The sequence below is a fragment of the Cyanistes caeruleus genome, chromosome 7 (assembly GCF_971803275.1).
Source record: "Cyanistes caeruleus chromosome 7, bCyaCae1.hap1.1, whole genome shotgun sequence".
NCBI lineage: Eukaryota > Metazoa > Chordata > Aves > Passeriformes > Paridae > Cyanistes > Cyanistes caeruleus.
In genome coordinates, this window is record NC_141707.1 from 14,337,514 (window position 1) to 14,363,647 (window position 26,134).

The 26,134-nt window shown below is 38.7% G+C and overlaps 1 protein-coding gene across 21 annotated transcripts in view; it reads right to left on the reverse strand.

The window, feature by feature from the left end:
* Positions 1-26,134, reverse strand: part of SATB2 (SATB homeobox 2) — a 225,522-nt gene that overhangs the window by 148,463 nt on the left and 50,925 nt on the right. For 14 of the 21 annotated variants that reach the window (XM_086897150.1, XM_086897166.1, XM_086897154.1 and 11 more), the window contains one exon: positions 8,124-8,279. The exons of the other annotated variants lie outside the window; for them this stretch is intronic. The gene's annotated coding sequence lies outside the window, so the exon portion shown is untranslated. The remainder of the gene's footprint in view (positions 1-8,123; positions 8,280-26,134) is intronic. 21 annotated transcript variants of the gene reach the window in all.

A 26,134-nucleotide genomic window follows, 5' to 3' on the forward strand; every position in this document is an offset into this window, starting at 1 on the left:
CAAGACTTCAAAAGGGTCGTTCTTTGGCAGATATATGTAGAGTTTAATTCCCCTGGATTATTCAGTAGGATAATAAGTGTAGCCACTCAGCTACCATTCAGACAGTACTGTCTCACTGTGGTACCTGCCTTGAAGATATCAATTTTCTTTTTTTGTCCCCGTGGCCAAGCTGCAAATCTTGGATAAACTCCCCAGTATTTGCAAGTTTCCAGCATGTGTTCACCTTGACTTTAAATGGATACTATTGTTTTGCTGATTTATTCTCTTACATGTCTTGGTTTGAAATGACAGGTGTATGCTTAAGGAAGGCAGGAGCCTCCCTTGAAATGGAAAATGTAAAATCCCCTCCCTTTGAATTATTATAATTTCCATATTAAGGGGCTCTCAGGGAATGGAATAATAGCTCTTTACTAGTATGTATAAACAAAATTAAAACCCCTACAACTTTATAGGAAAATGAGAATAAAATGCAGTAGTACAAAAACCACTGACAGAGTCAGACTATAACCTGACACCCTGTTGGTCAGGGTGTTGGTAGCAGTATGATTAATTGGTGGCTGCAGTCCTGGAGTGACAGACGTGATTCTGTTTAAGCAATGATCCTGTAGCAGGGTGTAGTTTTCCTCTGAAGGTCCAGTGGTGGCGTAGTTGTGTCCGGTCTTCCTCTGGGAATCCAGTGGACAAAGGCTGACTGTGATGTTCCAAATCTCAGATTACATCCAGGAGGGAATGCTTGGCTCCTCTCCCTGGGTGGAGCATCTCACACTGGGATGCTGTAATTTTATCAGCCATGCATTGAGACTCAATGACCCATTAACAGAAGAGATCCCCCTGGAATTATGAGGGATGGGTCATGGAAGAGATAAAGAACATCGCTCCACCCCATTTTAACAGATTATAATAGAATACATACTTTTGGTTACATCTTGCATTGCAACCTAAGACGGATCCTGCTGCCTTAGGTGTTTGAGACATTCTGTTTAAACAGGTGGCTATAATTAATTATTCAAACTTTTTTTTTTTGGAATTTGGATTCTTTTTCCTGACAGTGCATTAGTTATAAGCATTGTACAAAAATAAGGCAATTGCATGCTGTTTGGGGTATTAGTGATTAAAAAAACATGCTCTAGCTCATTGTAATGTTTCTGTAGGCTGGCATTCTTTGTGAGAAATTTATTTCTTGAAGCTGCTTTGGGTTTATGTCAGTTGTATATTTTAAGAACAACATCCGCTAAAGCAGTTACATGTGAAAAATGGAAATATACTTCAAGAAAGTATTTATACTCTCAGCTTCTTTCCATTCTCAGTGGGTCTTTAACAAATACTTGGTTGCTAGTGAAAAAGGTCAAAAAGATCATTAAAAAATAATTAGGGACTCAGCAGATGAGGGTGCTGCAAAGTATTGGTCTTGCAAGCAAGAGTATGAAGAAATTGGAAGAATAACAGAAGCTAAAACACATACAGAGAAACCATTACTCAGAATGTATAATACACTGTATTCTTGAACTTGTAAAGAAGTGGGGTGAATCTAGCCTTCAGTTAAATAGTCTTGAAACAGAGAAGACAGTAACCTGCAGTGTGCAGGTCAGAAGCCATCAAGTTCCCATACAGCTCCTACTGTATGTAGGAACAATAGGGAAGGAAAAGAGATCTTTGCACTACTGGCCTTTCCCCCATATTCCCCGAGCCAAATTATGTATTTGCAGACAAATACCATTCTAGAAACAACTGTTTCTTCACAATATATTCTAGGCATCACTTTTCATTCTAATGGGATTTTTTCTGTTAAAATGTAAGCTAATTAAAATCCAAATTATATAAAAGTGAGGCCAACAGCTAAAAACAAACAAAAGAGGAAAAAAAAACCCACTGAACAAACCAACCCAAAAAACCTCACAAAAATATTTACTATTTTATTTCAGTATATATCTCATTTGTAATACATTAGGCTAACATTCTCCATAATTTTTATTCTCTTTCTTCAACCACCACAAAAATCTTTTAATCTGACCTTAAGTGCTTCTTTTCCTGGGTGGAGTGTTTGTTTTGTGATTCACAATATTTATTACTCTCAAGAAGCAGCCTGAACGAGCAAGGGCTGAGCTCAAATAGAGCCCCTGGTCCACGCTATGGTTCTGCCTCTATGGGCAGGGCATGTAAGGGCCCAAGTAAAGCTGATCATGGTCCCTAGACCTTTTGGCACTCAGAGCCCTGACAATTATTGATCTAGCACTAAACTGTGGAAAGAAACTGAAAAGTAAACTTGAAAAAGAAATTTTGGTGTTCTGAAAACTGTGTGTACTTTTGCATTCATCGAGTGCTTAGACCAGGTAAGATGTGGCGTATACGTGCATACGCATGTTGTGCTTGGGTCGAAAGGCACCGTAGGATTTATCTTTAGCCTCAGTGTTAATAAATCTGCCTGAAGGATTTTCTTTGGTAATGTGAGCACTGAAACTTCAATAGATAACAATTGTAAGTACTATGGAGGCTGAGACAGACTTTGGTCAGTGGTGCGCGATGCCCAGTATAATACTGACAATCTGAGATGAAATCCTGTGTCCCTACACTCATGCAAGATTTGCCACTGCTTTCCATGGAGCCAAGATCTTGCCTCAGGCAAAAGCAAAACTGCAGAGGTTACAATATCTGCTCTTCCACTCCAACTCCCAGAAACAAGACCTGCATGGCAGATGTATTATTATTTATTAATGTGCAAACTTGCACAAACCTTATCATCTCAAATGATAACTGAGTGCTTTTCTAGTTGATAAATCACATTTGAAGAGTTTTCCAAATAAAGCTTAAACTGTTTTTCTTTTTGGAGTAAAGTGGGATGACAAAGTATCAACTCCAAACAGCAAGAACTGTTGATTACAGGTATACTGAACACACACAAGCTTCAGTTGGCAAAATCTGGTCCTTGTTACAAAGCAAACCTTATCTGGAGTTGTATAGTGAGTTTGGACTTTCCACTGCAGAAGATGTCTGTATTAGTTTATTTATATGGAAAAACAAGATTTTTGAAAGAATTATCTGAAAGAGAATATTAGGAATTTGTTGTGGCACAGGAGACAGGGATACATAAGAACTGTGGAATAATTATAAGAAAAACAAAATACATCAGTAGAAACATTTAATTCACTGCTCAAACTGCATGTAAAAGATAATTCTACATTTAGCTTTTCCTTTCTGAAAGATGGAAAATCTACTTGTACATTGTCTTGGCTTTTACTGGTAACAATTTTATGAAGGGAAAGATGAGGCTTGTGTCCTCGCTGAGCACTGGCCAGCCTGGGACATGCCTCTGTCATGAAATGCAGTCTGGACAGTCCCGTCCTGCTCTCCCCAGTCTCATTTGAACTGATTTGTTTTCATCCCAGAATTGCTGGTCAATTGTTAATTGTATGACCATGATGAAGCCTGACAGTTGTCTCTCATGCACTTACATTTTGCAGAAAACAAAAGCTAGATCTTACAAATACTCTGGGAAACCAATGTTCCTTTGTTGCAAACAGGAACTGAGTCAAACTAACACTTCCAAGGAGGAGATGAATGCCCTCATCACATGGCCACACATCCCCTTCAGTTCAGAGATGTAAATGCCACTGACAGCAATGTCCTCCGGAGGACCAGTACAGCAGAATTAGAAGGTCACTGAAACAGATGACTTTTCCCATCATTTTTCACAGTTGCTTTTTTATTTTTTAACTTGGCATCTGTTCTCCCATGTGTGCATACATATAAAGGCTGCTAACTCTAGCTGTTTCTTCAGGCACGTTTCTGTGATGGGGATGGAAAAGACCTTTTCGTTGGAGAAAAGGACATCAAGATTTGAACCACCAAACTTTCTCTTACTTTCAAATGCCTTGAACTGCTGCAGTTATGTGACAAAGCCAGACAACTGGCTTAGCTGGCTCATCACATTCCTTCACAGGTGAAAAGGTAATGGCTTAAAAGAGAGAATAAAATTCACAACTTGCAAAGCACCTCTGGGTCTTCAATATACTGTGTACATCATTTGTACACATGTTTGTGAGATGGGGGAGGCAGGCCTGGGAGAGATATAGAACAAGTAGGAATATAATTAAACCTAAAAACTAATAAGGTGAAAGATCTATAGGAAGCTAATATCACCTTGTAGTTTCTCAAGTTATTTTTAAGGACTGTCTAAAATCAGTGAGAATTTGATTGTGGCATTCACAGTTGTGATATTAATCAGTGGGCTCAGCAACAACATAAATCTGGCCTCAGGTTTATATTGATCGAACATCTATTCAATCAATAAAAAAACATAAACCATTCCTTTATTTCATCTAGTCTCAGAGTCTGCTGTCCCACACATTACATCTGGATAAACTGCAGCTTATATTGTTTGCAGCAGGAATGACTCAATACACAAAGAATAGTGTGGTTCTACCATCTTTTCCACACTCTGAGCTGTGCCACTGGTGCTGCAGTGCTAACCAGCAGGGACAGATGCTGAATGAGAAATTCTTCTGATAAGAGCTTGTGACAAGCATTTTCCGCCTAGTCAAAACTTGCAGCAAAAGGGGGTGGGGGAAACAGGACCAGTAGGGAGTATTTGCACAGCAGCAAGCACTCGACATCTGTGGCTTTTGGGCCTTGGGACCAGGAATTTACAACCTGGGCTGCTTTTGGATTGCATGACAAGGCCCTGAGTTTGGATTTCGTCCCAGCAGGCTAATCAGATATGCATGATAATCCAAATAGATATGAAAAAAGGTCTTTACTGAATTAGGCAAACAAAATATAAATTTTTTAATTTTCACTCCAACTCACTTAAGTGTCCAAAGAGCTTATTCTCTTATAAAACTAACACACAAAAAAAAGCAGAGGGTGCTTTTACAAAGTACACTTGATCTGAGCAAAATGAAGAAAGATACAAAATGAGAGAGGATATAAAAGACACAGAAACAGAATAAAGGCTGCTATTCTGCCTTCTCTTTTGTAAATATAGCTTATAGTTTATTATTTGTATCAGTTCTGTGTACCTCATGAGATTAAATAAAAGTTGGTGGAATACAGTGAATGAAGAACACAACAGCTTCGCTTTCCTGTGAAGGTGCACGTATGTACATGTGAGAGTGTGCATTCCCACACACAGGAGCCCTCACAGAGAATGAGAAGCAATGGTTGTGAGCAGGACTGCTACTGGCAGGGCTCACCCTTGTCCTCACTCTTACCAAAATTCAAGTACTTATTCAAAGCCTCATTCTTTGAGACATCCTTCTTGAATCCTGCAATAGAAATCACAAGCTTGAAATTCTGACACCCAAAGAAACGATGGGTAGGAAATAAAGGCAGGTTTCAATGGAAATGTCAGGTTCAAGCAGAAAGCAGACATGCTCTTTTTTCCTAATTTCCAGGAGTTTTTGCTTTATAGCAAACATTTTAAGTGACTACTACTAAAAGCAAGAGAAAAGTACCTTCAATTGTGGAAAACACAATAGGGCAAAGAACCCAAGACAATCTGGATTTCAGAACTAAGATGCACAGTGTATCTTCCTATAGAAACAAACAATGGATAAATAAAATGGATAAGTACTTTTATGGAAGCACTGCCTATGTAGCACGGATTAAGCCCTCCATTTTACATCCCAATAACAAGGATGTATTCTAGAGGAAGGTATTTTAGAGACTGCTGTTGAGTCTGCCCTGGAATGCCTGTGTGTAGCAAAGCAAATGATTGCCCTGAAGGGATTTTCCCACTGCTCATAAAAAATGTCACAGCCCAGCCTTGTCCCATCTGTACTGTGCTTTCTCAGGGCAACATCAGTGCAACCCATTTGGAGAAGCCTGTGCTGTAAATAGTGATGTTTAAACGTTACACAGAACAGTGGCAATTTTTTTCCTCACTTAAAATGTTAAGAAGTGAATATATTAAAAGCAGAACACAATGTGGTGTTTTACCAATAAAATCATAGCAGGGCTGGATCAGCAAAGATTCAGAGCCTGCCTTCATTTCAAGGGAAAGGTTCAGGAAAACAAGGAGTTGACAGGAGAAATGATGAGTGTACTTTGCATATACTTGCACAAACCACACAGTTTCTACTAGAATTGCAGCCAATAGCTCTGCCCTGCCTGACCCACCTTGTTTCTTTACTGGATGTAGGGAAATCTGAGGTTTGGCACAAGAAGTACTTCCAACAAGAGAGGTCTAGGATATGGTAGGGTCCACACAAACCCTATGTGTGCCTCATGGCCCCTCTGTCATAAAACCCATTGGATCTAAAGTGTAAGAGCAAAATAAGTTTGGGTCTGTGATGTCTCTTCACTTCCAGCAAATGCAGGAGTGCAGTTTAAGGCTTCCTTTTAGAACAGACTGTAGGATATGGATGCAAATACAGCATGTCTGAAAAGGAGAATAAACTCAAAGCTGTACCGTACTCCCAGGATCACATGGGAGCCCAAGATCCTCATCAGGTCTCCCTCTTAGACCAAGACACTTGAAATGGGATCTGGGAAACCTTGTCCTGACAAAACCTGCCAGGTCTATCTATTGGCTAAAGCATTAGTCCTACATATAATCTGCAAGGCAGCATGGTTCCCTCTACCACAGTGTCCCAGCCCTGCACTGAGCATACAGAAAGACTCCACATGCCCATGCAACTTCCTAATTTGTAGTGGCACTTAACACAACAAGCCAAACATGCCCACAGCTATCAGAGGAACAGCCTACTAGAGCAAAACCACTGTTCTAATATTTAGAATTGATTGCTTGCTGCAATTGCATAGTGACTGCCAGGAGGCTTTGAGAGGTGGCAAGAACAAGGCAATAGTCACAGGTCAAAATATCTGTAAGGGAGATAATGAGGCATTATTTGTTTTATACCCTTTGACTTAAATTTTCTCACTACCTCCTTCCCATACAATGTAATACTGTCCTTCAGTCTCCCCACAGGTATCTCAGAGGTTTCTACTGCACTTCTACAAACATTTCCTCATGGTGTGTCCATTTAGATACAAAATTGGTCAAGTGGAATGTGACATACAAAATGGACTTGTGCTTTTGACAAAGTAGAGGTAAGCCCATACCTTTTCCCCCAATTCACTCAACAAACTTGTTAGTAAACAAATCAGTCTGGATTTGCCAGACTTGGGCATGTGCAGATGTGAATCTCCAAGATAAAACTTTTTGATTTAGCAATCTAAAACCTTGGGGAATACAGAGATTAATATACACACTCTCTGATTTTGGGGCCCTTTTTGCCTAGTCTGAAATCCCTGTTTGTCTTTTACTGTCTGCATAAGAGGATTGAAACCCCTGTAGAAATAGAAAATGGGTAGAACTGGAAACAATGGATGCTGACAAGCACACTATCATTATAGGTATTTATGTGCTGAGCATCAAATTGATAGTACCTTCATTTGTAACTTTTGCTCATCTGTTCACTATTATTAAATGAGCTCAGAAACCAGAGGAGATTTGAGAGCGACAGAGTGTAATTACACACTTTAGAAGAAGATATTTTTCATTGTGGTTTTAGAACATAACAACCTATAAAAAAAAAAAAAAAACCCAGCAGAAAGAATGTGGGTATTTCAATTCAGCTACATTGCTGTCCTCAGAGCAGACTCATTAAAAAAAATCTGTTTTTCACTTTGGTTCTAACTAAATGTACAAACAATGCAAAGGCAACTAAAAGCTTTTCCCTTGAAATAGCCCACTCTGCCTAATGTAGAATTTTGAAAATCTTATATTTAAATAGTGATTCTTTTTGTTGTTGATCAACAATCTTACTATTTTTAATTTTGTTGAGTGATTTATCTGCTTACTTTCATAACATCCATCTGTATAGGAATTTGTATAATCTAGCTGTAAAGTAGCAGTGTTTTATTTTTTCTATTTGATCTCGCATAAAAAGGCTAAATATTTTTTAACACTTAATTCAGCAATGGCAAATAGGTATATTGAGGATAAGGATCAGCAACAATGGATAAGAAGAGATGTGATGAAAAACTAGCAACCCTATCCACATGACTATGTGAAATTTTTAGCTTTATCTTGAAGAGGATAGTGTCAGACATCACTTCTTTAGGAAAAATGTAGCATAGTTATTCTTGGTCCTGTACAGTGAGGTACTCCGGTGGCAACTCACCTTTAGTTTGAAGGTTCTGTGTCACATGCTGAGCCAGGTTTTACTCTTCACAGGGATCCTGTGGATGCATGCTGCCACGGAGAGGCATAGTCATCTGACTATTGCTTTTTCATACAGAGATCATTCAGCTGCTCCTCCACACACCACACCTGCAGTCTGTCCAAAAGTGACAGGAAAATATGTGTCATTGTGCCTGAAAAAAGCACAGAAGTCCATGGCCAAGGGAAATTTCATGTTGTGTATTTTCCACCCTTATCAAAAGTTTACTGTGTTTGTCACAGTGTAGGATATATCTACAAAAGCAATGTACTACAGAACTACTTGAAAAATACCAGTATTTGCATCACATTTAGGAAAAAAGAAAGCAGCCTCAAGAAACATAGACTTCCTAAACTGATTCAGCCAGCACATGAGAATTGTGAAATGATTGCCATTTAACAACTGTCCAGCTACCAGAAACAGTCTCTTCTCTGCAGCTTCCAGTGCCTCCATTCCATATCATGTAGCATTGTGTTACTAAGGTTCTGCGGAAGCAGAAATCTTGATATGGTACCAGTGACTACAAGATGGTAGCTGTTTGCCTGGGCAAGATATTTAACACCTGTCATTTGAATACTTTCTCAATTTGTGCAGGGTCTAACAAGCTAATGCAATTATTTGAATTTAAGGAATAATCAGAACCATTTCAGGTAACAATTTTTTAAGCTACAAAAACTTTCTCTCAATTTCTGATGAATACATGAAAATTTGAATATTTCCAAAGGGAAGAAAGTTCTGGGAGGACTTGTGATTGGTTTGTATGGATACTTGTACACAAGTATGGTCCCATTTCAGAGTGAGGGCAAAAGCACTAAGTTTTCAATCTTTTCCTGATTATTGCTAATCCATTGCAAATGGAATAGTTTGTCTTTTCCCATCTCCTCATCTTTAGAACTCTCCAACCCAATCTGGTACTGGTGGCAAACTAACTTAATAAGATGGTTTATATGTATTTCTGAATCAAAATAAAGTAAAACATTAAAAGCATTTATTGTGTTGAAATTTTCTATGCCAATTTTCTGCTAAGAAGCAGAGATTCAAAAGGTCAGGCTCTTGCAGTACAGAGTTAGTGGTATATTAGTTACAGTAATTCAGCCTGAAAATTCCAGGAGAAACAAACACAATGGAATGCCCTGAATTACAGGAGGCGACCACAGCTTTAATCAGCTCTTGGGAAAAGAGAAACATGCATTTGGTTATTGACAGTTGATAAACTTCATTATGAGGTTTGAAGAAACAAGGAGTTCTAGGATTTTTTTCTTTAAGTAAATAAGCTTTTGTTTTCTTGCTTTCCTCCCCCTCCCAGCCCTGATTACAGAGACTTTTTTTTTCCTCTTTATTATACTGATACACTTTTCAAACTGTTATGACTGTTCCTGACATTCAGGATTTTCAGACCCTCACTGAACTGTAAAGACTAGCATAAGTATGTCTCTAAGCAATGTCTTCAAATAAAGTCCAGGAAGGAGAAGAGATCCTGAGATGATTGATTCTGTACAATGGAACTGTAGTGATTACATAAAGGTCTTAAAATCCCAGGTATGACTGAAGCCTTTGACAGACAATTCAGTCAAGACTTTGAAGTTAGCTTAAGGTGTTTGTTTTCAGGAAACACCTATTTCCACAATTCCATCACTGAGGAATTTATCACTGATTTTTTTTCTCTCTGTAAAAAGTTCTGCTTCAAAATGTTAGTCATTATTTCAAAATGAAGATAGAGGAGGAAATGGCATACACTGTCACGGCTTTCTCCACACCATCATCACCATCAATATAATAACCCAATACAAAATAATCACCAAAAACAGAAGCAGTGCCTTAATGTAGTATTTGAATTTGCATAGACCCTGAAACACAAGCTTGGAGAGGTACAAATGCCCCATTCATTTCCAACATTTGATTACTCCACAACTTTAAAGTTAGAATGTTGATTTTACATTAAATTGCTAATTATATCAGAGAATTTCAGAAGGTTGAATAACATCCTATGACTGTCCAGAGTGAAATATGAGATGTCTAGAGCAAGCAAACCCAACTTTATTTATAGGTGGGCAGGTTTAAAATTTCATTATTTTCAAGCCAATAGAGTGGTATTTCTTCCTTTTGCAACTAACTAGTACTTCCAAATGTTTCATCAACATTTCTGCCTTGTCCAGAAGCTTTAGGAGCTCATACACAATACCAGAAAATGAAACAAACAAGGAATTACCAAGGAGCATCAGAAAGCCATGAAAGGAGGAAACCAAGGCAGTTTGACCATCTTTTTTTGATATCATCCTTTGGCAATTACTTCCATAGGAAAGGTTTTTTTGGTTTGTTTGTTTTTTTTTTTTCCAATAATGTTTCATTACATTACTTTGCAAAATACCTATGTATACCAGCTGTCAGGTTTTCTCCTCGTTAAGCAATGCTGCCACAATTTCCCATCAAGTAATTGCCCTCACAAGCAGGTATTGGAATAACATGGGACAAAGAGTTTTGTTGTGTTCCTTTGAAAGACATTTGAGTCAGAGGTTAAAGAAATCACTGCTCCAGAGGCTCTTAAACATGTCATTGTCATAATATAAAAACTGACTTACTAACTTAGATTATTTGGAGAGTTAAGTGCTTGTGTTATTGCAAATTAAACTAATTAGTATCGTTTCCTGACAGCTGCAGTTGAGCGATAGCAATTCCATGATTTTTTCTTCAGCCGCTCACGTGGGATGAAGAGAAGAGTGGAGACAGCTTTGTGATTTAATGGAATGGGATCAGTTTATCATCATAAGGGCACATCGTTCCATTCTTAGCACAACTCTGCTGTTTCCTCTGCTCCCTCTCTGTTCATCAGCTATTATTGCACTATTAACTTATTACATGGAAGCTGGGGGAGACAGATGGAAGTTGCTGGGAATCTCACAAATAACCAGACAAAAAATTACACTGGAATTTTCTTGAAGTATTTCCTGCTTTCGGAACTGTTGTAGATTATATTCGCCATCCTCTTAACCAAGATTGTTGCTGCCAGTAGAAGACACAAGAACCCATTTCAATACCATAACTGGTTTAATTGTTATAAAGACAGAATTGTGAACTAGTAGTGATGATTGTAGTCTCTAGCTTGTATGAATAATTGTGTAAAAAGGGAAAGTTACAGTATTTAATTGGCAGGCATTTAGCAAATCACTTGCATTTATCATGTGTGGAAAATGTGTACCAATCATGGTGGTAAAACCATTGTGCTTACCGCTGCCCAGAATTTCCATAAGATTACGTGAGGAACAATAGCAGACAGCCCCAACAAACTCTAATAAAATGTCATACAGAAAACTAAAAGTAATCTGATCAGTAAGGAAACGTCTTAGATTTCTTTAGAAGAGCCAGAATGAAATAAAACTCTTGTCCATCTCCCACTTCACAGAAGCCCACACAAATGGATAAAATTACTCTGAATTCAATTATTCTGGAATTCTAACTTTCTAGAGACCATTGGGTCGTGCTTGAACTTTTCATTAGATCGCTTTGGTCAGATTTATGGTCTACTTATATTACTAAACTGGCTCCAAAGATTTGCTCTACCTTGGAGTCGTTGGAATAGACTGTAGCTTTGTGGTTCACAGACTGGATTAATGTTTTCAGCTACTAATTAATTGCTGATCACCAGCATGGAAATTGAATTATCTATAATCATATTAAAATATGGGGTTTTGTTCCTCTCCTCCATGAATCATTTAGCTTAGAAAGTCTTGATGGAAAGAAATGCATATTTTTGAGTCAACACAATACTTAAGTAAAACACTAAAAGGATTAGAGAAATAAATCCTCTTCATCATTGCTGAGCAGAAATTTAGGCATAATGCCAGCTATCTACTGTCCTAGTATGGTCACTGTTAGCACAGGGTCTGTGTACCTTCCACTTTTCATGTATTTGTTTTCAGAACACTCCACAAAATAGGGAATTTTTATGGTTTCTAGTGACCCTTTGTCAAGGGAAGAAGCAAAGAACAAGTGAGAAAGGCAGCACTGGAAATATATGAGGGAGTTAAAGCTGCTCCCTCCATGTGACAGATTTGTATCGGTAACCACATAATTTTTCATATCTCTAATCAAGATGGCAATAACTAAGTCCGTCAAGGGAGAAGTGGCTGTGGATCCAGTTTCCATTCACTGGTTTCAGGGACCTTACACATTCTGAACCAGGAAGAATCTTCCATGGCCACTTAGGAAACACTGCTTTCCCAGCATCTTAACACTTCCAGTCATTATTTTTCCATTAGGATTGATTCCCATCAGGTATTATTTTACTATGTTTTTTCCAGCCCTTTTTAAATGGCTACAGTAAAGCTGTACTGTTCTAGCTGCTCTGCATCACTGAAAAGGAAAGAAACTGTTCATCTTACACCCACCAGGCTTCTTTCTGTCACTGATCTTGACCATACAGAAATTTCTCCTTCTTGGCCAAGGACCCTTTGGTGAGCTCCTTGGTGAGCTAATTCACCTTGCTGACTCAGCACAAAACTATTTCCCTATTTTTTTTTCCTTTCAAAAAATGCATTCCCAACCACTGTCACACAATCTAACCCTTCACTTGAGATGCTGTGTTCACTGCCATGAGATCTGATGGCTTGCATTCCCACAAAAAAAGTTGAATTCACCTTTGCAGGAAATCTCTTTGAAAGAAAAGAAGCTTGTGCTGTTACACCAGGTCTTAATAGATGATACCACTAAAATTTTACTGGGAAATAGAAAGATTTCTCTCACCTCAATGATACAGCTGATTAAAAATATCAGTTCTTTCCAAGTGAAGAGCTTATTTAGGAGTAAAGAATATAATAAGGAGCAATAGCGAATTTTTCCAAAACAGTTCAATTCATCTTTCTGAATAAATTGCTACAAATTTGGCTTGAAAAATGCCTGTTTCTTTCCATCATGAATTAAGGTATTGGTTCAATTAAAGCAAAAGAATTTTTAATAAAATAGCTGCACCTACATGGAAGCCTTCAGAATGAATTAAAAAATGAAAGGACCTCAAACTGTTCCTTAGTACTGCCCTGATGTTATTTCATAATTTCTGTTGCATTATAAATGTCATTTGGTCAAAGGCACAAAAAAGGTAAAAGTGAATAAAAAGGAGCTATCATCACTAGGACCAATATATACACTTTTCAGGTACACCAAATGGGAGAGATTACACATTTTCAAATTTATAATTGTTAACTGAGTGGTCCAGCTATGAACAGTCTAGAAATAATCAGCACATTCTAGACTTAATTACTTTAACTGAATATTTATGGTCTTTAGTCAACTCTTAAGAAAAACAATATGTCTCAAAAAGAGGAGATATAAAACATGCAACGTTAAAATGCATTGTATATTGTCATCTAGTAAAGCTATTTCTTTGTGAAGCTCTTGCTCAATTTGTCAGCCAGGACACAAACCAGGAATACATTCAGCCTTGGACCAACCAGAGCTTTAATATCAGAGATGTGTGAACCTCTAAGTTTGTGATTTTGGGAAATTCTTATGATTCATTTTCATGGCTGACCCAACCACACAGCAGTGGGATTTCCTTTTCCTGTGTTTTAAAAGACAGGCACTTTGGGTTTTTTTTCTCGGTGAAGCTACATTTAAATATCTACATCAAAACTTTCCCTCAGTTAGAGACACCATGGAAGCAGAGATGAGAATACATTACATCCTCTAGGACAATATCCATTAGGTACAAGGTAAAATCAAATGTTTGTAATAACGTATCAGCCAAGTAGAAGCAAGTCTGGATTCTAACTGAAAGAGTTTTCCTTCATTGTTTTCAGCAACAAGATTCTCCTCTAACCTCCTTGTCATCAATCTTTACCCAAGGTCAAGAGACACATCCCTGCAGAAATTAAGGCACTGTCAGTAACAGGGACTTTGCCCCACAAGCTCCTCAGGACTGAAACAGTGACTACAGCTGTGAAGTTTGACCAAATGATCCTGCTGTAGGCAAAGCCCACCCAACTCTCTGTTTCTGTCTCCTCACAGGTTCCTCAGAACTGTACCTGTGTGCCCAATTTGGTTTAGAAATCTACTAACTTGTTCGTAGTTTACTACTTGGGCCAATCAAGGTATTTTTTAGTGAGTAGTAAACAGAACTCAGTGTTTCCAGACAGCAGATAGGAAGTTAACATCAAAATCAGCTGAGACTTTTGCTCACAGAAATTCAGTATAATGCTTTTAAAATGAATGTCAGAAACAAAAGTAGTCTGGTTTTAATTTAAATTAATTTTTTAAGAATACATTTTTATGAACTATTGGCTCATATAATTCTAGATATCTTAAATTATTATGAGCTTTAGGAAGTAATATTTCAACATGATACATCATGGAAAAGCACTCACTGAGGGTCTCCAGCTTTCAAAACTGACTAGTCATTTTAAGTATCTCATATATATAAAAAGAGACTGTATTATGTTTTAGTATCTATTATCAGAGAGGCAAACTTGCTTAAGACATATCAAGACAGCCTTCTGCAATCTGATTTCCAAAAGTTCTTGAAGATTAGTGAATTGATATCCTAGATGGAGACAGGCACTAAAAACATACAATAATTACTTTGAGATTCCATGAAAATTTAGACAGAGCAATCCTTCATAGGTTTTTTCAGGGGCATAATCTCAAGACTTTAGTCTCAAAATTTTTGAAGTGAGATCTGGTGAACACAATGTTTCTTTATGGACTGGAAGAAAGAAACAGAGTTGGGTTTCTTTACCAGAAGCACATTGTCATTTCTTTATTATAAGATAAATTGAAATTAAAAAGTCAGCTATTGACTTCTTAGGTTACAAGGGTTACCACAATAACAAAACAAAGCTCACACTGCTGATCTATTCCAGGGGTTATGGCCAGTCCTGTCTGGAACAGTAGCCACAGCAGAACCCACACAGTGCAGCAAGGATGTGCTACTTAAAAAAATATAGCTTTGGAGAACTTGTGTTTCAGTGGCAGACATTCCTGAGACATATAGTTCCCTCATGACAAATATTGTCTATTACTAAATTAACACTTCTTTAAACTGAGAAGACAGGCTCTTGGCAAGAGGCGCTTGCATTGTGTAGTTAAACAGATAAAATAGTTTCTTGCCTCGTTATAGAAAAATTCTCAGCAGTTGGGAGTGTGCACCCCTCCCAGCCGACAGAATCTCTACACCAGGGTGCTGCTCCAGCAGCTACAGCACCGAATGCTCCCCACCAGTACAGAACAGGCCTTGCCTGACACAGCTGGCTACAAGTTTGCAGTGTTGCAGGAGTGCACTCCAAGAGCCAAAAAGCCTCAATGCCTATCGGCTGCAGTAAGTGCCATCCGCTCTCCATCCACTTTTCTACCAGCAGTCAATACTGCATCTTCAGAGAGTTATACAAGGCTTTGCCACAGACTCTGATCTGGGTGAGGAGCACATGTCAAAAGCTCATTCCAACATGGCTGGCTTGGCACACCTTGTTTTCACTTTCTCTCTGCAGAAAAGACAAACTTCTACCAATATCTTTCTTCTAAGGCCCTATAATCTTAAATATAAGAGTTAAAAGAATCAGAAAAGAACAGACTTCTTCCAGATTTGTGTGATTGATTCTCTACCTGCTATCTACTCAATTTCTTTTAAGAGTTCAAGGTTTTAAAATCAGGCCACCATTCTATTCTCTTCTTTTCAGTGCTCTGATAGTTACATACCACTCCATTATTTTTTAAAAAAATTAGCTAAAGTGGTGAGAAGGGCAGGTATTTAGGGCTGTGATCTTCATCAGCAATCTCTTGGCTTTCATGTTAGTCACATTTTGCTTACTGGACTTCAATTTGCTGATTTAATGATTTAAATAAGAATAAATGCTCTGAGAAGAGGGAGAAACTAGAAAGATAATTGTGCTCTGATCCTATTCCTACTTGATCACATAGGATTCATTAACCATTTGTTCTCATAATGTCTCCAGACATCAGAAGTGGTAGCTAATACAGGAGAAGCACAATTTACTCTGGAAGTGTACCCTACTAATGTTCAAAACAGCCAACTTAGGAAATGCTGTGTTATTTTTAGAACAACAGCAATAATAATAACTATTCAGAAATGCAGCCATGTAAACTGATTAAGACAATTCTAGTCCTGGATTAGTGAGATTTGACTCTGGTAAAACTGCTCTTTGCTGTGGCAGAAAGCTCTCCTTTCTGGATGTTATTGCTTCAGTACAGCACAATGCCTCGAGCAGACACAGTCCAGAGCAGTGAGGAGGGATTGCTGCTGCAGGACTCTGCACTTTGGGCAGCATGATGCATCCTAAGGCAGATTACTGTGACTTGCCACCATGCAATCCACAGATACGACTGCATCTCATTTCAGAGCTAAATGGAACAGTCTGCCCCTTTGTGTTCAATCAAAAGCTACGTGTTGACTCTCAAATTACATCTGCATTTACCACCTAAAACATGAAAGGAAGCTTGTGTTTTCCAGCAGCATCTTCACTCTTTGTGCACCAAATTCAGCAATCCACCTGCTCTGGTGTGCACAGCAGTTCCCTTCTTCTCCCACAGACAAGATGATGGGATTTGTTTCGATCCAAGAGTATATTCTCCCCTTTTCCCTGTTGGGCAATTCCAGTTTCTCAGGCTCCGGCTCTGGCCATTTCTGTAAAAATATAGGTTTCTGAATTGTGTTATAAATTGCCTGCCAACGTGAAAAGCCTTGGAGCCAGTATGTAACTTTTCTCTTTAAAACTAAGCTTATATAATATGACAGCTGTATTTCACAGGTACCATTATTAGCTGTGTAACAAAGAAGGACAACTGTAATGCTCAGCTTAAATGAGGTTCCCTCCTAAAGAATACCTTGTATCCCCATAGGATGAGGCAAATGCCTACTGTCAAACCTCACACATGAAAACTTAAATAAAATGAGCCTTATCACTATATCTTTTTAGATGGGAACAAAGATTAAAGAATGTGTTCAGGTCACCTAGGAATTCTTCAGTGGAACAAAATGGACACGGATCTGAATCCTGCCTCAGCAACTTAACTACAAAGTTTTTCTTGTGTTTAAACAATCAGAAGCAGTTAAACCAGCATGACTTTTTATCCTTTTATAAACTAACTAAAGTGCTTATATAAGACCATACATTTTCTGGTGGATGAAATACCATTTCTGGGGATCTCTCTGCCATGTTGTTTTGCAGAGCTTTAATCAGTTTGATGCCAGCAGTGATAAGATTTACACCTACCCAGAACAACACAGAGTCAATCCCAGAATCCATGGATCTGTGACTGATGTTTGAAAGACTGTAGACAGTATTTTCTATTCCTAGCACCATTAAGCAGAGCCCTGCAGGAGGCTGTGGCTTCCTTGGATTGACAGATGATAGCTGCCAAGGGGAACAAATGCTGGGTATAGATTTTCCTATTTCCTCATACAAATTTCTCACCAAGAGAAGGCTCCTTAGGAGGTGGGAAGGAGGGGAGAGAGGGTGATGCAGAAGATAAAAACAGCAGCGCAATCCCACTAATCATATGTCTGAAGATAGCATTGTTTGAAACAATGAAAACACACAGGATAACCCCCACCTCTCCTCATTTCCTTTTCCCAGAACATCTTCCCTTTGGAATATATGAGTCACCTGAATAAGTGTCAGGTCTGATTGTTGTTACAGGTAGTGTTGGAACACACACCATAGTAGAATCAGGTTTGGAAGAGACCTTAAAGATCAACTAGTTGCAGCTCCCTTGCCTTTGGCAGAGACACCTTAAACTTGACCAGGTTGCTCACAGACTCATCCAATTTGGCCTTGAGCACTTTCAGGGACAACCCTGTGGGGCATCCACAGCTTCCCTGGACAACCTGTGCCAGTGCCTTACCACCCTCACAGTAAAAAACTGCCTTCCAATATCTAATATGAAACCTACTGTCTTTCAGTTAGAAGCCATTTTCCCTTGTCCTGTCACTACATGCTCATGTAAAAAAGTCCCTCTCCAGCTCTCCTGTATGCTCCCTTCAGGTACTGGAAGGTTGCAATTAGGTCACCCCAAAGCCTTCTCTTCTCCAGGCTGAACCAACCAAACTTTCAGCCTTTCCTCAAAGGAGAGATGCTCCATTCTTCTAATCATTTTTGTGGCCCTCCTCTGGACTCGTTCCAAAAGTTTGACGTCCTTTCTGTGATGCAGGAATCCAGGTAGAGTCTCATGAGTAGCTGCTGTGATAGATAATTTCATACCAGTTTACAATTTAAAAAAGCACTCATTTTAAAAGTGAACAAAGCAGCCAAGATTTCCAAAAACAGAGTTTCTTGTGCCATTGCCAGGCTAGTTTCTAGCCTTCCTGGTAACATGTCAGTCACTAGGAATCCTCATGGCTTAGCGTACTGAAAAACATCTCATGGCTGCTTACTAAAAACCTACAGCCTGGGCAATCTAATCAAGGAACTGGCATGTCCTTCAGTTAGCGCCAGCTTCCACCCTCCAGGGGTCAGCTGTGCAGACATGGAATGTGTGAGTCAGTGCACATACAATAACAAGCAATGTTCAAAGCAGCACATGCTCGTTTGTGAACTGTATATGTCTGAGATCTCCATCCCAGCACACTGATTGCCACAGTTTTCATTCCTTTTTGTTCATCATCATGAAGCAACAACCTCTAGTGTTTCAGCCCAAGAAACACTGCAGTCTCCTCCCCACATCAAAGAGACCTCTAATATTAGTGCCTTGCAAAACAGGACACCAACTGCTATCCAGAACTACTTAAAAACAAACTGAAAACAAAAGCCAAAGCCTCCTCATCATTATACAACTGCAAATGTTTTGGTCCTGCATGTCAAACAAGCTTAGTTTTGACATAGACTTCTAAAGTTTCCGCTGGCTTGGCAATCAACACCCCTCTCTCGCAAGCTTCTTAATATCCTAACATTCCACAGCTGAACAGCAAGAAATGATTCGATGAGGAATGATGGATTAATTAATCTCACATATATGTTTTATAAATGAAATAATTTAAAGCTAAAAGTCTTTGCATGTCCTTCTTCTGAAGGAATCTTTGTATCAAATGCTATGAATTCATGTTACTCTGCCACCAGTGAGGCTTTTGCAAAGTAGCAGTGGCAGAAAATGCCATGATAATCTGTGGTGAACTGTCATGAACAGTTAATTTGATACTAAACACAACAAGTAATTGACAGAGATATTTTCTAGGTGTTAAACTATTGTTATGTCACCAAATTGGTATCACAATTGTCCCAATGTCATCCAGCAGGAAGAAGTAACTGCAGTATCTGCAACCAAGAGGATTCTTTTTAGTCATGGTTTTGGCACGTTCTAGAGGTCTCCTATTCAGCTAATGGCTCTAGCACAAGTTTACAAGCCCAGAGGCAGGCTAGATGTTAGGAGAACATTGCCATTCCTCCCAGGGAGCAATTGGAGGTCTCTCAGACCAGCTAGGGGCAATGCAGAAAACTTTCCAGGAAGCCACAGAAATGTTTATTTCTCTGTAGCCTTTTAGCTCTTTGGCAAGCATTAGAAACTCCTGCTTGCATTAGCCCTAAAGAGGACTGGCCCATGCTACTACCCTGTAAAGGATGCTCTGAGGTCCCAAGACCACCACATCACATGTAGGCCCATCAGCCCTGGTGGCAGCCATCTCCACTTCACACAGATATTCTAATTTGCCACTTCCAAAGCAGCTGTGCTTGTTCTAGCAAACTTAGAGGGGGCCACACTTATCTCTGAGGGAACAGCAGAAGGAATTTGATGAGCAAACTCACACTTTTGCTATTACAGCTGAGAACATAGCAAAGGTGCTTTCTTACCTGCCTACAGTGGCTGAAATCATCATTTAGGCAGTCACAAAGTACCTGCTCCTGCTCATCTTCCTGATGGATTAGAAATTCAAGGGGTTTGTCATAACACAGTAAGGAAGCCACACACCAAGGCTCTACATCAAGACATTTGATAATCATGTTCATTACATATTAGATAAAGAGATAAATAATCCTCTTCTGAAATGCTGGTTTCTATCTAAAACAGAACTAATAGAATACTTACTAAAAGAGCAGCTCTTACAAACTTCAGAAAAAGGGCAGAGAACAAGCAAAGTGCTGTGTATGTGCATTCATACTGAGATCCTTGGGTATTAAAAATGCCATAACTTTTTTTCCAGATATCATCAGTTGCATTCTTGAATACGGTCAACCTCATCCAGAGACTTGGGCAGAAACAAAGCAAGCATATGGTACATCCCACAGAATTTTATGTTTTTATTTTTGTGCAGAAGTATAAGGTTTTATGCAATTAAAAAGAATATTTACCATACTTTAACATGTATATCTGTACCTCAAATAATCTATACAAAGTCAGAGGGTAGATGGGAGTCTGATGGAACTACCCCTCTATATGGAGGACCCATGACCACTGAGAATACACTGCATTGTACTGAGAAAGAGAGAAGATCAAGAAGTGTATTTTATTTTAGCATTACGATCTGCTTGAATTGTTTAAAGGTGCCTACATACCTAAACACCAGATATATGAAAAGCAGGAATTTTGAGTTGATACTGACACAGTGATCAACATAGATATATTCACAGGACAGTCCTGCTGTCCACATTCTGCGCTTCAGGAAAGGGATCACCACCATAAAAGCTTGGAAGGCCCTCACTACCATGGGATACATACAAGGAATAACATTTACAGATGTATAATTCTTAACATGTCTGTGTTGTGGGCTCCCTTCTCATGAAGTGCTCTCTTCAATTGTCGCTGTTTCAATCATGATTATCCTGAGCCACAGGAGTTTGTTCATGTTTGGAATGTGCCCTTTGGCTGTCACACCACTTACCTCCTTGGGTAATGTGCTCCACATTTATCTTTTCATTCCAGCGGACTTACCAAAGCAAGGCGTAGCAGATCAAGACAAAGTTTTATATGGAAAGTGTATGAAGTAAATTTAGTGTTTCAGTTTTGTAGTGGCCAATCTGAAACATTTTCAGTTTCTTCTGATTAGGCATAAATGTTGTGACACCCAGAATCACACCATTTACATCACACTCTGAACTCATCTATTTCAGATATCTAAAATCCAGCTTGGTTAAAACAAGAAAATTATTTCAAATATTCCAAAATTAAAAAACAGTGTTCATACTGACATACCAAGCTGAAGAGTCAGTCATAGAAGCCAGCCTCTGACAGGATAGTAGAAAAACCCCAACATGACTATATCCAGACATCTTAAACACAGGTTTGGCTGGCAGTCTGGAAAGTACTAGGTTTAAATGCCAGTGTTTGCACTTGATAGTACACTAAATGCATAAATCCTTTAACATGATACTTTGCTTGAGTCAGAATTCTATGCCTATAAAGCTATTAACACTAAACCACAAATGTCCCAGCAGTTTAAGAGATGGAAACTGAGTTACTGACATGTTATTGGGGTTTTATGGAAGCAGGTACATTACGGAAAACTATTGGAAAATAATTAATTTTTTAAGTACTGTTTTGTTAATGACATATCATCTAGATATAAAAATTGTTTATAATTTGCTTTTATGGCACTTTGATTATCATACATGTGGCTGTTGATTATTTTTATGATGACATAAAGTCTTGCTCTCAACACAGAGTAATAGAAAAATTTCAAATACGGAAAATACTTTTCATGTTACTTGAAGAATCAGTTTACTCAGGATTTTCACTTCTATTTTTTAGGGGAAACCAAAGTATCCAATTTGTCTTTTTTATTTATTTCATTTTTTTCCTCTGAAAAGGTTTTGACATTCTGTACTCACTTGTTTTAGAAAAACAAGGATGGTTTTTTTCCTTAAACCCACATCTCTTTGGTAAAAAAAAATAGACATTTAACAGAAACTGAAAATTCTTGTTAAGAAAAAATAGACCATACTAGGTTTAAAAATCTTTTGACAGGAAACTGCTGGCCAATTCTACTCCTAGAAGCTTATTGATCCTTTATTTGTGAAGAATTTGCTGTCTGAGAGCTGCCAGCAATTTGTAGTGTGCTTCATTGCATAAACAGTATTTCAGCACATTTTCAGCAGTAATTTCTGCATCAAGCTGAGCATTTCAGCAGTGAGTTGTAGAGGCCCAGGAGTCTGCCACCAGGGTAGTCATACCTCAGCCCTGGAGGGGCAGAGGCAAAAGGGGAGAGATGTACCTCTAGTATAGAGTAAGAAAAGGCCTCCCTCCCATGGGCCTTTTGTAGCCACATGTTGGTGTTTTTTGGGTTCAGGTGTTCTGATAGTGTGTGAGGGTTGATGTCACCCTTGTTCAGCCCCCGTTTGCCATTTATGTACCCTTCCTAGAACGTTCTTCCTTCCCTTAACCCTCTCTGGCTCTGTTTTGCCACATTGTTCACCCGTTATCCCCTTGGTTCTCCTGGTCTTTATCCACCCCCCTGCACCACTTTCCCTTGTCCATGTTGGATCTCAACTCTCAGATCTGTCTCTTTTGTCCCTCATTTAACCTTGTGCCCTTAGCCCAAACGTTTGCCCAGGATTTGGAAAGACAGTGACACATCCAGTTGAACAGATAACTGCATCTGACACATTAGTTCATGTAACAAAGAAAAGGCCATTGTATTAGTCAGTACTAGCAAACACCTTTTGAGTAGGGAGTCTGATATTTGGCTCCAATCTCAGACACTGGAGGGCTTTGCTCCTCTCTGCTGCACCATGACTCTATGGGCAATGCACATGGGACAGTGGGTTTCAGTGACCTGCACTAGTTGTGTTCTGCCTATGAGAACACACCTTAGAAGAGGCTGCACCTCTGCACTGCACCCCTGAGGAAACAAAATCCTAACTACACAAAAATGTGAGGAGAGAGTCAACTTATTAATGTGCCTCTTGGTGTGTGTGACTTATTGTGTGTACTGGTGTATCTCCATGGAGAGGGTGGAGGGTAAATCAGTTCCACTGCAGATGGATTACAGCAACTAATGGCATATTCAGGCAGGCCCTCATTTTTCTCACTGAACATGCAATAGGACAGGCTCCAGGAAATAATCTGTGGAAAAACATCCTTTTCCCCAGAGAATTTTGCCATGTTACTCAGGTTCTACTCCCAAATTTAGATAATTATTTTTTATTCTCTATACCTCATTTTCATATTCAAATAACTTACTTCACTCTAGTGCTGAATCAGTATTGTTTTTTTTCCTTTGCAAGAAACATGGAGATGAAAAAGCAAGATTATTATTGTTGCAAACTGATTCCACCTTCCTTCAGAACAAAAGGAGTGTCCATGCAAAGGAAAATAAGCTTACTGCATAAGGGGCATACAGTATAGAAAAGAAATTGTCAGCCTATTATTTTTGTATATTTCTACTACACCATGAGTCTGTGCCAAACTGAGTCTCTTTCTCCCTAAAACCAAATTAAAGTATCCTTGCTGGATGGCATGATTTCTTGGTGGTTTTTATAGGCAGCCACAGGAAAATTAAGTTATGTGAATTTTAGTCAGAAAATCTTGTTTCAGGTTCAACAAAACTGGGAAGTGATTAATCCTCTTCTGAAATATTCCAGATGAGATCTGACACATAAAAAACCCCAGTTCCAGAGTGGTTACTTTCCAGCAGGGCAATTCTTTGTCTAATGGCTGAAACTGTACCTGCAGCAGTGAATAAAGGAGCTAGATTTTTCAGTTCCAATAGAACATTAGTAAGATATTTCACTTAAAGATATGACACTGACAGCACACACGGAAATCATCATATTTTTGTGAACTTTTAAGTTAGCTTGAGAGGTAAGGAAACACCCAGGCTAATTCCTAGAGGCCAGGGCTACAAAAAGTAACCCTGAGGAACACAGGTCAGGCATCCAGAGAAACCTCTTCTTTGTATATATCATATAACCTTTTTGAAGACCTCCTTTCAGTGCATGCCCAGCATTAGGGCTTACCTTTAGTGTGGAAAGAGCACATGTGTGTATCTGCCACTGTCTCTGTTTGAAAACATCAAAGAAAATTGTCGTGCAGGTCAGCAGAGCAGTAGGAGGGAGGTCATGGCTACACAGAGTATTCACTATGCCTCCCTCTAGTAACCTTGCCACCAGCCTGCATTCCTGAGCTTCCCCTGTTGCACAGCACCAAAGGTATATTTGCAGCTCACAAGGCCATATTTCTGGTCCTCAGAGATAAATTGCTATAGCTACACAATGCTGCATTGTGTCATGTAGACATAACTCACATTTCTGGTAATGCAACCTCAGTCCTAGATGGAGTTATGATGATTACGTTTCATCGATCATGCTGCTCACAACAATCTAATTATGAAAAAGAAACCTAACAAGGCTCCAAAAATCAGTCTGAAAAACACCTCAGATATGCAGCTGTAATCCTTGTTCTCAGTCAGCTACCATTGCTTCAGCACTGTGCATTAACATGCTTTCATGTGCGATCCAGTCACTACTGATCTGTAAGAAAGTTCAGCCAGGTAAGTCAGGTAAAATGGAATTAGAAAGCAGACTGCCATGTGTATGCTGAAAATATTCCTCACCTTTCCAAAGGTCTCATATATGCATTCTAAAGGAAAGAACAGATCTTTTGGAAAGATCTTATTGAAAGAAATCCTTGGCATCTTCATTTTCATATGTGTGTAGAATATATTGTTTTGTAATCTGAATCTGTTAAAAATGCATAATTGAAACAAATCTCTCTTTTTTTTTCCAAAGGAAGGAAGGACGAGAGAAAACACTAATAGTTTGCTTACAAAGCTTTGACATTGACTTGGCATTCTGCTGTACTTAATGATAGCTCTACAAAGAAACAAGTTACTGTCTTATGTGGGAAAGCATATTTGTGGCTGAGAAAGTGCTGCAAAAATTGCAGAGAGCTTTGATAATTTTATACCACATTTTCACCCCTGCTTTTACAGCCAATTCATTTAGTCAAAAGTCATGTTTTCTGCTGCTTATTTTTCATTTCATATCTCCTGATTTAATATCAGGAATGGGCTGAATATCATTTTGTGTGATGAAAGGTACCAAGACGCTACTAAGGCTCTAACACTTAGTGAAATTTAATTCCTTTAGCTCATTCCATGCAAGGGTTCTTGAATCAAAAAACAGGTTACATTGCATTGCTTTTATATTCTCAGATCCCTCCTAACCCAGTCAGGCCTCTTTCGCTATGTGAATGCCTTTATCACATCCACACTTTCTAAAAAATCAGTTTTGCACCAGCACATCAAAGTTCCTTTGGGATCCAAAAGGGGGTGTCTGGCTGAAGTTCAGACAGTGTGTTCTATTGTTTTTCATTTCACTTCACTGCAGACTTTTTACTAGCAGGAGCTAATAAAAAGACAAGATTCCAGCTCCTACGTTTTGGAAAGAAAGACCCCAAAGGATTTTGCATCTGATTCAAGCCTCTGCAGTTTCCTGGAATTTTTTCTCTTGATTTCAGACAGTTTTCTGAGTTCTCAATCTATTTCTAGAAAAAGCCAATAGATTATATTGCCCTCCATTGCTTCAGAATTTGAGACTTCTTGATAGAAAACAGATAGTAAAGGCCAAACCCTTAAATCATACAAACCTTTTGAGAGGAACAGCTAAAAGTTGGCCATAATCTTCTTGATTTTTGCTGTGTTTCAAATATCATTGTGTTGTTGCTATGGCTGTCGTGTTTCCTATCAGAATGACTTTTAGTTTTAAACATGTTTGGTTTAATTCATATTTCCTAGGATTCCCTATTTCTCTGAATTTCCCCAGAACATCTAAAATGAAAGCTTTTACAACGTAAGAGATAATGGTTCCCCTCACTCTAACAAGGGCTGTTTTTCTCCACTGTGTTAACTACTAAAGCTAAATAAATATTTAAAAAAAACAAACCACCAATCAAAACATTTAAAGGGCTCTTTCTTTTTTCCTCTTAGATTATATGCAATTATTTTATTCATTTCACAATTACAGCCTTGCCTTCAGACCGGGTAAGACTTTTTTTTTAAATATAAGGACCAAAACCACAACTTTTTGCTTCCTTTACTT